Here is a 15833-nt window from a genome sequence, read left to right as displayed (position 1 = left end):
TTAGCCCACTAGCCCTGACACTAGCCCACTAGCCCTGACATTAGCCCACTAGCCTGACATTAGCCCACAGCCCTGACATTAGCCCACTAGCCCTGACATTAGCCCACTAGCCCTGACATTAGACATTAGCCCACTAGCCCTGACACTAGCCCTGACATTAGCCCACTAGCCCTGACATTAGCCCACTAGCCCTGACATTAGCCCACTAGCCCTGACATTAGCCCACTAGCCCTGACATTAGCCCACTAGCCCTGACATTAGCCCACTAGCCCTGACATTAGCCCACTAGCCCTGACATTAGCCCACTAGCCCTGACACTAGCCCTGACATTAGCCCACTAGCCCTGACATTAGCCCACTAGCCCTGACATTAGCCCACTAGCCCACTAGCCCCACTAGACATTAGTCCACTAGCCCTGACATTAGCCCACTAGCCCTGACATTAGTCCACTAGCCCTGACATTAGCCCACTAGCCCTGACATTAGCCCTGACATTAGCCCACTAGCCCTGACATTAGCCCACTAGCCCTGACATTAGCCCACTAGCCCTGACATTAGCCCACTAGCCCTGACATTAGTCCACTAGCCCTGACATTAGCCCACTAGCCCTGACATTAGTCCACTAGCCCTGACATTAGTCCACTATCCTTGACTCTCCAAACCGTTTGCATGAATTTAGTTTAATTCATTTTCTACTTCTATTTAGCCAGGGAGTCTTACCCATCAGCTAACTGAATAATATGAGCTCCACCTTTCCAGCTTGCAAATTTACTTCATTAACATAAGAGCCAAGCGAGTGGCATCCGTCCATTTTGGGCATTAGTGGCATCAGTCCATATAACAAGATAATGGTATGGGTGGAGATGTGAGGTATGAAGCCAAATATATGATCTCTCTGCAAACAGGCAGCAATGAATGGATGATAGTCTAGGTATTGAAACTACAGCTTTATAACACAAGTTGCATTGTTCCCTGGAGTCTATGTGAACAGTTGTGTTCCTCTGCAAGAATCTATTGGAATCAATAAGACCAGATTCAAGGTCAAATGCAAAAACTGTATCTAAAAATACAGTCACAAAGAGAAAGCCAACTGTATGAACGGTTTGGTTATCAACACCAACTGTTTCAGTCTGCTTTTTGTGCTACACCCAAGTATAAAACTTCACATCCCTCTAGTGCTTCAGTGCCGGCCTTCTTGTTGATTTCATGATTTTGTGCTGATCCGCGTATTGATTGGCTGGTCCCGGGAGCAGCAGAGGCAGGCAGGTTGGTGGGCGCGTGGGCGTTTTATGATCTGTCCTCATCCTCTTTCCATCCTGTAAAGTGCTTAACCACAATCAATCTTTACGCCGCTCTTCAGAGATAGTGTTGGCTGTGAGGGCTGGTATTGATCAGCAAAGTCTCCAGGTAATCTTTACTCAAAATACAAACTTCACCTTTTCCCTGACTGAGGAGAAAGCAATGTAAAAAGAGCTGTATAACAGTCCGGTGCAATGATATATACAAGACCTCCATATTCTACCACCATCTCTGGTTAGGTCCTCTTAGTGGAGTATCAAACCTAAACCACCTGTAAGAGTCAAGGCCTGAATCATCACTCCACCAACAATAAGAAACGCTATCAACAGATGTAGGCCTTCTAGGTGAAACGCTGATTTCAGTTCAGTAGTGAGATGACCTTTCTTTGTTCCCTCCCTTTGTTTTCCTCTCCTCTGTGTTGAATAAAGGTCAAAGTTCAGTTCAGTAGTGAGATGACCTTTCTTTGTTCCGTACCTTTGTTTTCCTCTCCTCTGTGTTGAATAAAGGTCAAAGTTCAGTTCAGTAGTGAGATGACCTTTCTTTGTTCCGTACCTTTGTTTTCCTCTCCTCTGTGTTGAAGGGAGGTCAAAGAACAGAGATCGTTGCTAGATGAAACCTGACAGACAGAACGAGTCCATTCCGTGTTCAGGAAGGCCTTGGGGTGACCGTCACTGACAGACGTCGGGATAAGTGTCAGGTCTAACGGAGACCTGCTTTTCTTCTGTTTGACATCCTCCACCAAACTGACAGGAACCCTGAGGTCATCCTATAACTTGTCATCCTCCACCAAACTGACAGGAACTCTGAGGTCATCCTATAACCTGTCATCCTCCACCAAACTGACAGGAACTCTGAGGTCATCCTATAACTTGTCATCCTCCACCAAACTGACAGGAACCCTGAGGTCATCCTATAACCTGTCATCCTCCACCAAACTGACAGGAACTCTGAGGTCATCCTATAACCTGTCATCCTCCACCAAACTGACAGGAACACTGAGGTCATCCTATAACCTGTCATCCTCCACCAAACTGACAGGAACACTGAGGTCATCCTATAACCTGTCATCCTCCACCAAACTGACAGGAACACTGAGGTCATCCTATAACCTGTCATCCTCCACCAAACTGACAGAAACACTGAGGTCATCCTATAACCTGTCATCCTCCACCAAACTGACAGGAACACTGAGGTCATCCTATAACCTGTCATCCTCCACCAAACTGACAGGAACTCTGAGGTCATCCTATAACCTGTCATCCTCCACCAAACTGACAGGAACACTGAGGTCATCCTATAACTTCCCTCCTCTGTCATCACGGCCCTGAAGTATGATCACTCATCTTCACCGCTCTCTTGTTTGATTTTGCGTGCAGCAAGTTCAAGTAGGATGGCAATGGAATGAAACTGGAGGAACTTAGCCAGAGGTGGGCGAAACATGCCAACCCAAATCACAGAAGTAGTACAACTCATGGTGTACAACAGGGAGAGCCTCTCTTCTTCTTCTCTCTCTTCATGTTTATGCTAATGAGCCTCATTACCATGCCTTGTAGAAATCTGGGGCTGTACTGGAAGTCATGTGATCAGCACTCAGTACAGTTTTTGGAGGTCATTCAAATCCAATGGGGATCCAGTGCAATTAATCAAAATAATGTATTTGGGAAAAACAACGCAGTAGGACAGCAAAGTTCACCGTCGATGGGAGGTGGAGTGTATTTGACAGCGCGCCAGGTATCCATATTGGCATGGAGACCGAGGGAGTTTTGGATAATTCTTCATGTACATTGTTTGACTTCTCCTTGCCTATCCCAGAGAGGCCAAGAGAAGAGTAAAATAATTCAGATGCTGGAATACTTCATCTTAAAGAGTATTTTCATGTTGTCTGGATATTGCCTGTGTGTTGAAGAGTGAAGTGATTGAGTGGAAAATATGTAGAAAGCACAGGATGTTGGGTCATTGAATGAGGGCCTGGTGTGTCTTTGTGAGTTACAGCGGCTGTCATGTAGTCTGGCTGACACGAGCTCTCTAAGTCTTCTTGCTGTGTGGTCACGTGGGGAGGGCGTCCGTCAGGCTAGATGTCATGAAGCTTAGTGCAAATAATGATAAGGATTCTGTGTAGGAATAACAAGTAAATGATTATAAGGATTCTGTGTAGGAATAACAAGTAAATGATGATAAGGATTGTGTTTAAGAATGACAAGTAAATGATGATAAGGATTCTGTTTAAGAATGACAAGTAAATGATGATAAGGATTCTGTTAAGGAATAACAAGAAAATGAGGATAAGGATTCTGTGTAGGAATAACAAGCAAATGATGATAAGGATCCTGTTTAGGAATAACAAGCAAATGATGATAAGGATTCTGTTTAGGAATAACAAGTAAATTATGATAAGGATTCTGTTGAGGAATAACAAGTAAATGATGATAAGGATTCTGTTGAGGAATAACAAGTAAATGATAATAAGGATTCTGTTTAGGAATAACAAGTAAATGATGATAAGGATTCTGTTTAGGAATAACAAGTAAATGATAATAAGGATTCTGTTGAGAAATAACAAGTAAATGATAATAAGGATTCTGTTGAGGAATAACAAGTAAATGATGATAAGGATTCTGTTTAGGAATAACAAGTAAATGATGATAAGGATTCTGTTTAGGAATAACAAGTAAATGATGATAAGGATTCTGTTTAAGAATGACAAGTAAATGATAATAAGGATTCTGTTTAGGAATAACAAGCAAATGAGAAAATTGATTTACTCATACACGTATGCTCAAGAAAGACGCAAGCTCAAGGATGTCACGTGCTCAATGATGACAATGTGCTTTACATACAATATGTGAGTTTTGTATAGGACAAGGGCCTCACAACCTGAAGTATCGGTGTGTTCAGTGGAATAGGAAAAAAGGAGAGTGAATAAAGGTCTACCCATCAAGTCAGTTCAATTCCTACTTAATTGACAATAAGTAATGTTTAATTTAAAAATATATATATACTCTAAGGCCACAGCTGAAATGGTCAAGTAAATGAAAGGGTAAATATGCTGTTATGTTTCTACCTTTATACGTTGGCTGTAAAACGACTAAAACATCTTGAATTAATTGCATGATTTGCTCTGACTAATCTCAAATTCAGAATTTGCTCGAATTGAGCTGTAATTTTAAGATTTCTTTAATACAGAAAAAGCATTATAAGAATATTGACAACTTGATTTTGTCCAAACTCAAGAAACGGTTCGCAAAATCTGGTGAATTGATAAAGTAACCCTTTCTTTAACTTCAATGTCAACTTATTTTGATAATGCTTGGTTGTTTTTACCTGTACTGAGTATGTACTGTATTTTGGATGTTTTCAGTGTATTCTGAATGCTTTTCTTTATCACGATAAAGAAAAAATTGTTCACTAAAATGACAAAAAGTGAATTTGAATTGACTGATGTCACGGCTGTTGAAGGAGGAGGACCAAGGTGCAGGGTGGTGAGGGTACATATTCTTTATTTAAGATGACGCCGACAAAAACAATAAACACTACAAACAAACCGTGAAGCTAAAGGCTATGTGCCCTAAACAAAGCCAACTTCCCACAAAGAAAGGAGAGAAAAAGGGCTACCTAAGTATGGTTCCCAATCAGAGACAACGATAGACAGCTGTCCCTGATTGAGAACCATACCCGGCCAAAACATAGAAGTACAAAATCATAGATAACAAAATATAGAATGCCCACCCCAAATCACACCTTGACCAAACCAAATGAAGACATTAAAAGGCTCTCTAAGGTCAGAGGGTGACAGATGAACTCTTGACAGCTCTACGTCATACAATACTGGTCAGTGGACTGCTTTGTCCTGTAGACTCATAGACTACACTTAAGAGTTTTTTTATGTTATCTTTCTGGGTTTTGCATCCTTTCAAACCACTAAATAGTTTAAAACCACCACAAACTCAGACAGAAATAGGCATCGACCTACTTCTGGGACATGGAGGCGCAGACACTCTCCACATTACCTGGGACATGATAATAGCGCCGCATCGCTCCTCCCTCCTAAGAGAATTTAGCCCAGATGTGACAGGCATACTCTGCCGTTGCATTGAAAGGCTCGGGTTCGTCTTCTGCTGGGACTCGGGGAGAGGAGTTGATGCCGACTCAGCCTTTAGTCTCTGCATGGGCCTCATCTTATGGATCTCTTATGTTGGGGGTGGCCACTTAAAATGCAATCAAGGCTGGGAGAACAAGTGCATTGGGGGTAGCCATCTTAATAATTGAAGGACAGCCTTGGTACAGTAGCTATGGAAAATCCTTGGAAGTTTTTTTTTCTTCTGGCTCTTGAAGTTTGTCCCAGAAAGCTGTGAGACTTGTTTTTTTCAAGACAGCTGATCCCAAACTCCCTATAGGCAGATATAGAAAGAGATGAATGAGGAAGAAACAGACAATGCATTGGCCAACAGAAAATGCAGTGTGACAGTGCAGTGGCTGTGGGCCAAACTGAAGGAGATTAACCAACGGAAGGCATTTTACCTCAGGGATTTGTTAACACTTGTCGCTTTCCTCCGTGTCCTTCAATTTATTTGGCAGTTTACTGCTTCAGGTATTTAAAGGTTCTGAAAATTACATTTGGCTACCTTCCAGGAAGCTTGAAAAGACAGGCTGAGTGGGCGGGGAGCTTATATTCATGAGTTCGCCTTGACTGACAGCTCTTTGAAACGCCTATTTCAAGCAGTGAGCAGTGTTACAGTTAAATCATCTCAAGCTAATTTGGTGAAACACAAAGCAACTCAAACAACATTGAAATTGCATCAATGATATCCGTTTATTTTATATGAATCTCCCATTTGGCATGTCTCTTGTGATGCGGTTCACAGCACCACTGACTGATGTGTTGACTTGACAACTGCGTCTGTGTTTTGAATGACCCATCGCCTCCTTTTGTTTCATGCTGGCTGAAGACCTAGCTAGCCAGCAACGTGCTAACACCAGACGCAGAGGAAAGGGGTGACATATAAATATATTTGCCATAGATGAATAGAGGGTAAACTTTGAATTATATTTGCTGACACTACAGTAAAATTTGGGAACCAGTAGAGTTGCTATCTATCCATATATACCACGCCCCTCTGCAGGCATGCCTTCTCCGATATTGGTTACAAGGCCGTACTTATTTAAATTAGGGAAGAGAATCACGTTACCATTGGTGTATTAAAATGAGCGTCAAGGTGATGTCACCTTGTCCCCTTAATAATGAATCCAAGTGTTTGACATGGGGGAGGGGACCAGTAACTTTATGATCAAACTTTATCAATGTAGAAGCAACAGTCATTTTTCATACTTTAGTCATCATACTTCGATCTGTTTTCATCAAAATATCATCAATTTCCTGAAAAACATGATTTTGACTGTTCATGACCTTTTAACATGGTCATGATGCACCAGGCTTGTCATTAGCGTCGCATGTTTAGTCCACATTTGGACTAATCTTCCAAGAGTCCTTAACATTAAAATACCATTTATAATACAAACACACTTTCACATATAACACACTATTACAAATATACATAATACACTAGCATAATGACCCAATAAATACTCAATCTAAAAAAATATCGATTCTTCATCTACTATAGTCCCACAACATTTCTATATACTATATTTAAATGGTTTTAAATCATGTTTACACGTATATAGTGAAAGGTTTCTAGTTTGCTCAGTTCATTTATTCCATTTCTTTATTGCTCTAAATCGAAATGTTATTTTGCCCATTTATTTTTTCTGTCTGGATAACGCATAGAAGGATGAACTGACGAAGCAATTCCCCAAAATAAAAAGGTTAGGTGCTTGATGCCACGATGTGACCTAGAACACATTCCCATTCGGGTCCCACACGTATTACATCTTTATAGAGCGTTCATAAAGTCTTCATAAGCACTACACATATTATTTATAAATACTTTAGAAGCAGTCACTGCCACTTGATAAAGTACATAGAAGATCCATTAAAGTGGGTTCTTTGGCACCCTAGCATGGATTTTGCCAAGACCCGTAAAGCCTCATTTAAAACCTCATTTAAAACCTAATTTAAAAAAAAAATGTTTAAAGTAGGAGCCAAATATTTAATGTTGGCTGTCATGTCAGGTGGAATTTCTATGATGTTTAATTTGACCAAGTAATTAAATCAATGGAAGTATTCGGAGCAAAACAGTTGACATGGAAGTAGCTTGTAGTTTTTATTACAGTGTTCTACTACAGTACTTAGATGTATTCAGAAGAATACTTGCTGCAACTAATCACTTTTACAACGTCACAATTCATCCATCCCTCCCTTCAACCATCCCACTGATATAGTTTTAGATTTATTTTCGGCTCTCAAAGACATCTCTCCGAATTTAAATTCATGTTTCATCAAAGCCTGTATAAAATGCTGATTACAGAAAATATATCAAAATGAATCCGCCGTGTCTGAAGATGAAAGTGTTCTAATCTTTCATGGTTATGTGACCATTACGTCATTACTGTGACTTACTTTATATATTTAAAAAAATCAGTTTTACATTAAAGGAAAGTATGTGCAATTATTACCACCTTAACATTGTTCTAAACACTTCTCTCCCGGCACGTGTTGATGAATCCAACTTACAGTATATTTATGACGTGTAGTGTAATACAATGCTTGGTGAAATTAAATAGTGTTGGTTTGTGTGCTAGTGTTCAGCTTTTCCTTGTACGCCACATCTGAATCTAACCATTTAAACCGGTTGTGTGGACTCTTTGAAAAATGACATTGATCAGTAAGGCTAAGAAAACATAACAATACACTGGGTGCTATAAGACTTTCCCTCTGTGTTGCTGTTACTCCCATAACTAGGCCTTCTTTAAGATTGCCAGCCCTTTCATGTATTTTAATCTAACCATGCTGAGATCACGATCTCTTTCGCAGATGAGCCCTGCATCAACACATCAATAAACAATTAGTACACTATACATACCTATATAGACATAAATTACACAAAACACTAAAAGCAAAGCAAAAGCATATGTAACATCAGGCTTCTAGGCTCAGACTGGCAGCGCCTAAAACAGTCCCTGTCCACTGTCCCTGTCCATTCACATTCCGTCGCTGTCCTTTTCAGTCGGTGCTGAATCGCCTGAACGCGTGTGCGTGTGCCCGCGCCTGCGCCTGTTTCTCTATGTGTTTGTGTCAGGTTACGATGATACATTTTCACTGCAACGATGAGCACCAAATGGTTTCTAATAACAACGTAGAGCTGTTGAATTGCATGTGGCCTAGACCAGAGCAATACATGTGTTGTAAGTATGGCTCTGGCCTCTACTCGATCCATTCAACTCTACACAATGCATCCAGTCAAACAGCCTACAGTCATTGCCGTCTCATTTCTATGAAGCTTCTCACAAAGTGCCACATGTCTGAGGTCACACCGGAATCGGACGTCCTGTTACGTGCTCAGACATCCTTGTAAGTCACTGAAAATGCAACTACCTATAATGTAAAAGGTGCAGATGCAGGTGATTTAAAGACTACTGAAGTGTATCATTTTGATTAGGCAGGACACCCTGTGAAATGACTGATTATTGTCAATATTTGAATTGAGAGGGGCAAACGCCTGTAGGTGGCAACCCTGCCTCATCAAGTAAACACACACACACACACACACACGCACACACACGCGCACACACACACACACACACACACACACACACACACACACACACACACACACACACACACACACACACACACACACACACACACACACACACACACACACACACACACACACACACACACACACACACACACACACACACACACACACACACACACACACACACACACACACACACACACACCATTCCCTCTGGCCTTTATGTGTTAATGCTATTGATCAGTCAATAATTAATGAGTTCAGAGATATGTAACCCAAATGGAAGGTCGGTAGAATGAGACGATGGATTGTAGGCGAATACTAGAGAGGTTGCAGTCTATAGCATACCACACACACGGCTGTGGTATTTTTTACATCGCTGAGCTCGGACCATGCAGTCTAATGAATTCCATGTGCTCCCTCCCTATTCGAGCCATGGACTGCAGCAAGCGCAAGAGCGATTAGAACACAGTGGCTCCCCGGTGGATATGGAACACACGGAATATTGATGGTGCTGATATTACACGGATCCCATAAATCCCCCTGACAACGCAAAAATTGTTATCAATAGTTACGCTTATGTTAAATAGGTGGCCTACCGGACTGCATCGAAAACCAGCTTCTGGTGGATATTTAGTAAATACAGAGCGCATATAGGCTACATTCCGCGCGCTCATATGCCATTGGTTTGCGTATTAGGCTCTGCGTTATTTCCCAGGGAATCAAGTTGATGGATTGGCTATGGATGCATTGGGCGGCTGATTGACGAATCTGGATCAGAACATCCGAATAAGAATGGCTGCGTCCTTTTGAGACATGTATGTACACACCTCGACTGCATCCGTGCATATACTTCTATATTTTTTTTATTCTACGCTTGCTACATCGATCATGTTCGGGAATATTGCCTGGACATGTGACCCTTTATGATAACTGACATTATACCTCTGCAAATCCTCCAGTAGGCTATCAGAGAACTGCACCAATAAGGGATGAACATCAATCGAAATGTGGATGGTCCATTTCAATCTCGGTTTATGGCATTAACTGTGTGCGCTCAAGAATAATTTCACTGAGAAATCATATATAGGGCACCACGTTCAGTTCCACAGGAAAGGGCTATATGAAGAAATAGCCACAGACTTATCGCTCTCTCACAAACTCGGCAGCATTTCCCCCCATCGGAATAGAAAGTCAAAAGCTACCGGCACCCCGCGGGTTTTCTCCACTGTGGCCACAGGAATGGTGGATTCATCCCAATTTCATGCACCTCTTTTTGATCATTTGTATATATTTTTTATTGCGTTCGAGGTTTGTTTTCTTACGTTTTTGATTCTGCTACTGTCGATGTAGACTACGTGTGGTTGCCTCGAATCCTTTCACATGGGTGAGAATTGTGCATCGGTCTTACAGCCAATCCAATCGGATACCTTGGCCCTGGTGTGTTTCATTTTTTTGCTTCATTTTGAGCACAATCCCATATCTTCGAGAAAATGCGTAAGTATCTTTTATTTGATTTATTCACCTCTTATATCTACATTAAGTTAGGCACTTTAATCTTTCTTATCCATCTCGGCTACTCTTCACGACAGAGTGGTCATTCGGATGTTCAACACCACACCGTTTTCCGCTATAGACTAATGTCGCTATTAATGTCGCTTTAGGCTACATGTGCAATAGTTGATGTTAATTCACATTTTTTAAAGACACAATTAAACCATGTGAAGCTCTCTCTCGCGCGCGCGCTTGCGTGTGTGTATATGTGCATGTGTGTTTAAGAGAGAGAGAGAGAGAGAGAGTCCGAAAGAGACATAGTAAGTGGTTAGATAAATATATACGTAATAATAGGCTTTATTTATTTAATGATGGGGTATGGCCTAAACCGTTTGGTGAGACAGTGTGTTTAGGTAGATTCGGGATTCTGTAAATCCCTGTATAGCCATTATACCAATGTTGCTAGAATACGTCATATGGTCATTCATATTCAGCTCAGGTGTGGTTCGTCATGCCGCTTAGTAATGACACATTTGCAGCACGGGGGCTACCAGATTGACCCACCAAATTCTTCAGGTGAGTTCTACAATAGGGTTTCTTAGATTTAGGATGTTTTGAGATATATCTCTCAACTGACTCGGCCCCCCAATTAGCTAATAACCACTAACTCTGTATCCGTGCATGTTAAATCCACCGTGATATTTATGACGTTCAAAGCAATTGACTCGAGCAGAGTGTCAGGCCACATGAGACTGCTTGTGTCTCAACCCCAGTGGTCTTCCGGTGGCACAGCTGCTAATGGAATGTGATGGAGGTGCATTAGTGTTGATTTCCCCCAATCGGATTCCCGAGCACTGTTGACCAGAAGGAGCATGATGTCTAACCAGGAGTTATGTAATTTGGTGCTGATTCAGATTCTAAATAGTGGGTGTTATATTATAGCTGCGGTGCCTCAACAGGGCGTCACGCTTGGGTGAGTTACGTGTTGATGTGAGCTGTCCATTGGAAGGTGGTGCTGAAAATACTACCCGCGTTAGGATACTGGAGGGCGATGCCTTGTTAGGCCTCCTATATAGATTTACCCGAGCATGAACGCATATTCCCCAGAACATGAAAGCACATTTCTTTAGATAGTAATACTGTGTTCATGTAAGTTTCTTCATTATAAATAACCATGAACCTGTATGTCATGTTCATTAGCAGGTTTTAAGGCAACTGTGCATTGAGAAAACATGAATGTTTCAATTGGCATGGACTTTCATTTCAATGGTTTCTCACTGTAAACACGGTTTCTTCAGAACATTCATTCAAATATGCATGAAGTATATTATCTCTTCACATGTTGTTGCATATTCACCATTTGCCAAAAGACCAGCAGCTCAAGAAGAATGATATTTACTTTTTGTCTCATGCTGGTAATAGGAAACCCCTGTCATGTTTTGCCAAAGGCACACATTACCTTAAATCCCATTTATATTTCTTTCAATAATGGCATGTCTGCTGTATGCGTAATATACCACTTTAAATTAGTCATGTTCAACTAATCACTATGATGGAAGCTGTTTGGTCTTCTTCTTGAATTACTTCAACCTGAAACTGACTGTTACTATTCCATAGCACTGAATATGTTTAGCAGTGCAAATCATGGAAGCAGATTGCACTCATGGTGTGAAGTGACACGTCTGTTGGGTCCTGTGAGCATGGAATCAATACAATGTTACATTTCACAGTCTAATGCCTTGATTTATCGACTTAAATCACAGTCTGAGTTTCTCACTGACTTCTGGCCTTAAGCAACTTCAAATATATTAAGTATCAAGGTCTGGCTTGAATGAGTTGCCAAGAGTTTGGTTTGGATGACATAGAAATTCATATAAATGTTGTGTGATATTCTCATTTCTCAAAAGCGTTCTCGGGTCGAGCTGAGTTGGTATTCCACACCTTCTGTGGTCTAGATCACATGATATTCATTTAGAGAAATGTCCACGCCTCAATCCTAAATGAGTCAGAAAGATTGATACCATCTAATAATGTGGTGCCAATCTTCCCCAGTCATTTGTTATTGAGAGGATGAACTTTCTTTTAAAGGTCATTCATTAACATTGGGCTATCAGTGTCCTCCAGTGGAGGCTTGTGAAGATCTCGGTCAGCATTGTTCAGTGATAATACTGTACATGGGGGGCTAAATGACCACACTGGGGGGGCTAAATTCAGCCTAAATTCACACTGGGGGGGCTGTGTCAGAATGTAACTATTACCTACAGTTTACTGAAGGTATTTTTTACAGTATTGTACTAACAATACTGCATGTTGTTTAGAAAAATATATGCACTAATTACAATATGACCATGCTATGTCTCATTCATACTGAGGAGTTGAACTAAGAGGAAGTAGACACATGGGCCTCCACTGTCTCATACTTCTACTGTAGTCCATACACTGCCTCATACTTCGAATGTAGTCCATACACTGCCTCATACTTCGAATGTAGTCCATCCCCTGCCTCATACTTCTACTGTAGTCCATCCCCTGCCCTCATACTTCTACTGTAGTCCATCCCCTGCCCTCATACTTCTACTGTTGTCCATCCCCTGCCCTCATACTTCTACTGTAGTCCATACACTGCCTCATACTTCTACTGTAGTCCATACCCTGCCCTCATACTTCTACTGTAGTCCATACACTGCTTCATACTACTACTGTAGTCCACACAGTGCCTCATACTTCTACTGTAGTCCATACACTGCCTCATACTTCTACTGTAGTCCATACATTGCCTCATACTTCTACTGTAGTCCATCCCCTGCCCTCATACTTCTACTGTAGTCCATCCCCTGCCCTCATACTTCTACTGTAGTCCATCCCCTGCCCTCATACTTCTACTGTAGTCCATCCCCTGCCGTCATACTTCTACTGTAGTCCATCCCCTGCCCTCATACTTCTACTGTTGTCCATCCCCTGCCCTCATACTTCTACTGTAGTCCATCCCCTGCCCTCATACATCTACTGTAGTCCATCCCCTGCCCTCATACTTCTACTGTAGTCCATCCCCTGCCCTCATACTTCTACTGTAGTCCATCCCCTGCCCTCATACTTCTACTGTAGTCCATCCCCTGCCCTCATACTTCTACTGTAGTCCATCCCCTGCCCTCATACTTCTACTGTAGTCCATCCCCTGCCCTCATACTTATACTGTAGTCCATCCCCTGCCCTCATACTTCTACTGTAGTCCATCCCCTGCCCTCATACTTCTACTGTAGTCCATCCCCTGCCCTCATACTCCTACTGTAGTCCATCCCCTGCCCTCATACTTCTACTGTTGTCCATCCCCTGCCGTCATACTTCTACTGTAGTCCATCCCCTGCCCTCATACTTCTACTGTTGTCCATCCCCTGCCCTCATACGTCTACTGTAGTCCATCCCCTGCCCTCATACTTCTACTGTTGTCCATCCCCTGCCCTCATACTTCTACTGTAGTCCATCCCCTGCCCTCATACTTTTAATGTAGTCGATACACTGCCTCATACTTCTACTGTAGTCCATACACTGCCACATACTTCGAATGTAGTCCATACACTGCCTCATACTTAAAATGTAGTCCATCCCCTGCCCTCATACTTCTACTGTAGTTGATACATTGCCTCATACTTCTACTGTAGTTGATACACTGCCTCATATTCTACTGTAGTCAATACACTATCTCACACTTATACTGTAGTCCATACACTACCTCATACTTCTACTGTAGTTAATTCACTGCCTCATACTTCTACTGTAGTCCATACACTGCCTCATACCTCAACTGTAGTTGATACACTGCCTCATATTCTAAAGTAGTTGATGCATTGCCTCATGCTTCTACTATAGTCGATATACTGCCTCATACTTCTACTGTAGTCAATATACTGTCTCATACTTATACTGTGGTCCATGCCTTTAAGATTATTTATTTAGTTTTGTTTTCACCTCATTTTAACATTCAGTCGTAAAAAATGTCATTCATTCTGTTGTTAACTTCTTCGCGATCGGTATCCCTTCCACAGGACGGTTGAGCTAACGTAGGCTAATGGGATTAGCATGAGGTTGTAAGTAACAAGAACATTTCCTAGGACGTAGACATATATGATATTGGCAGAAAGCTTAAATTCTTGTTAATCTAACTGCACAGTGCAATTTACAGTAGTATTACAGTGAAAGAATGGCATGTTATTGTTTGAGGAGAGTGCATAATTTTCAACATGACGAATTATTAATAAACAAACTAGGCACATTTGGGCAGTCTTTATACAACATTTTGAACAGAATTCAAATTGGTCCCTCGGATCAGTCTAACAAGTTGCACATAGACTGCTGCCATCTAGTGGCCAAAATCGAAATGACATCTGGGCTGGAATAATACATTATGGCCTTTCTATAATAATAATAATAATAATAATAATAATAATAATAATAATAATAATAATAATAATAATAATTTCAAAGATGATGGTACAACAAAAAATAGAAAAGAATGTTGTTTTTTCTTTGTATTGTCTTTTACCAGATCTAATGTGTTATTCTCCAACATCTATTTCACATTTCCACAAACTTCAAAGTGTTTCCATTCAAATGGTACCAAGAATATGCATATTCTTGCTTCAGGACCTGAGCTACAGGCAGCTAGAGTTGGGTATGTCATTTTAGGTGAAAATTGAAAAAAGGGGGCGTATCCATTTTTTATGTTAAAGAACTAGTTTCCCTATCTCAAGAGGTTAAATAAAAAATGACTATATTAAGTGCCTATTAAGTGCCAAATAAAGTAACAGGGTTGACCGTAACAGAGTTAACGATTTCATCTTTAATCAGCCATAAATCCCCTTGTGACAGGATGAATGGAAGCTTGTAACAAAAAAGAAATAAATTGTTGATTTGTTTTGCCTGTCTGTCTACGAGTAATAGGGTTGCTGTGTTACGCTCGACCCATTCTGTTTTACACCAGAAAATGGTGCTCACCAGGTTTTACACTATTACAATACTGATACAATACATGCTAACTTCCCCAGTTATTGTAATGCTGAGAGGTTAGCATGTTTTGGGGGTATGATTTAAAATACTAACTTCCCCAGTTATTGTAATGGTGAGAGATTAGCATGTCTTGGGGCTATGATTAAAAAAAGCTAACCTCCCTTGTAATTGTAATGCTGAGATGATAGCATGTCTTGGGGGTATGATTTAAAATGCTAACCTCCCCTGTAATTGTAATGCTGAGAGGTTAGCATGTCTTGGGGGTATGATTTAAAATGCTAACCTCCCCTGTAATTGTAATGCTGAGAGGTTAGCATGTCTTGGGGGTATGATTTAAAATGCTAACCTCCCCTGTAATTGTAATGCTGAGAGGTTAGCA

At 41.2% G+C, this 15833-nt stretch overlaps 1 protein-coding gene across 1 annotated transcript in view; it reads left to right on the top strand.

The window, feature by feature from the left end:
* Nucleotides 1-9444: 9444 nt before the first annotated feature.
* LOC124033072 (leucine-rich repeat-containing protein 4C-like) overlaps nucleotides 9445-15833 on the top strand; it is a 94789-nt gene continuing 88400 nt past the window's right edge. The window contains exon 1 of the mRNA XM_046344996.1: nucleotides 9445-10453. The gene's annotated coding sequence lies outside the window, so the exon portion shown is untranslated. The remainder of the gene's footprint in view (nucleotides 10454-15833) is intronic.

Source organism: Oncorhynchus gorbuscha, linkage group LG04, assembly GCF_021184085.1.
Source record: "Oncorhynchus gorbuscha isolate QuinsamMale2020 ecotype Even-year linkage group LG04, OgorEven_v1.0, whole genome shotgun sequence".
Classification (NCBI taxonomy): domain Eukaryota; kingdom Metazoa; phylum Chordata; class Actinopteri; order Salmoniformes; family Salmonidae; genus Oncorhynchus; species Oncorhynchus gorbuscha.
This window is presented reverse-complemented; position numbering and strand designations above follow the sequence as displayed.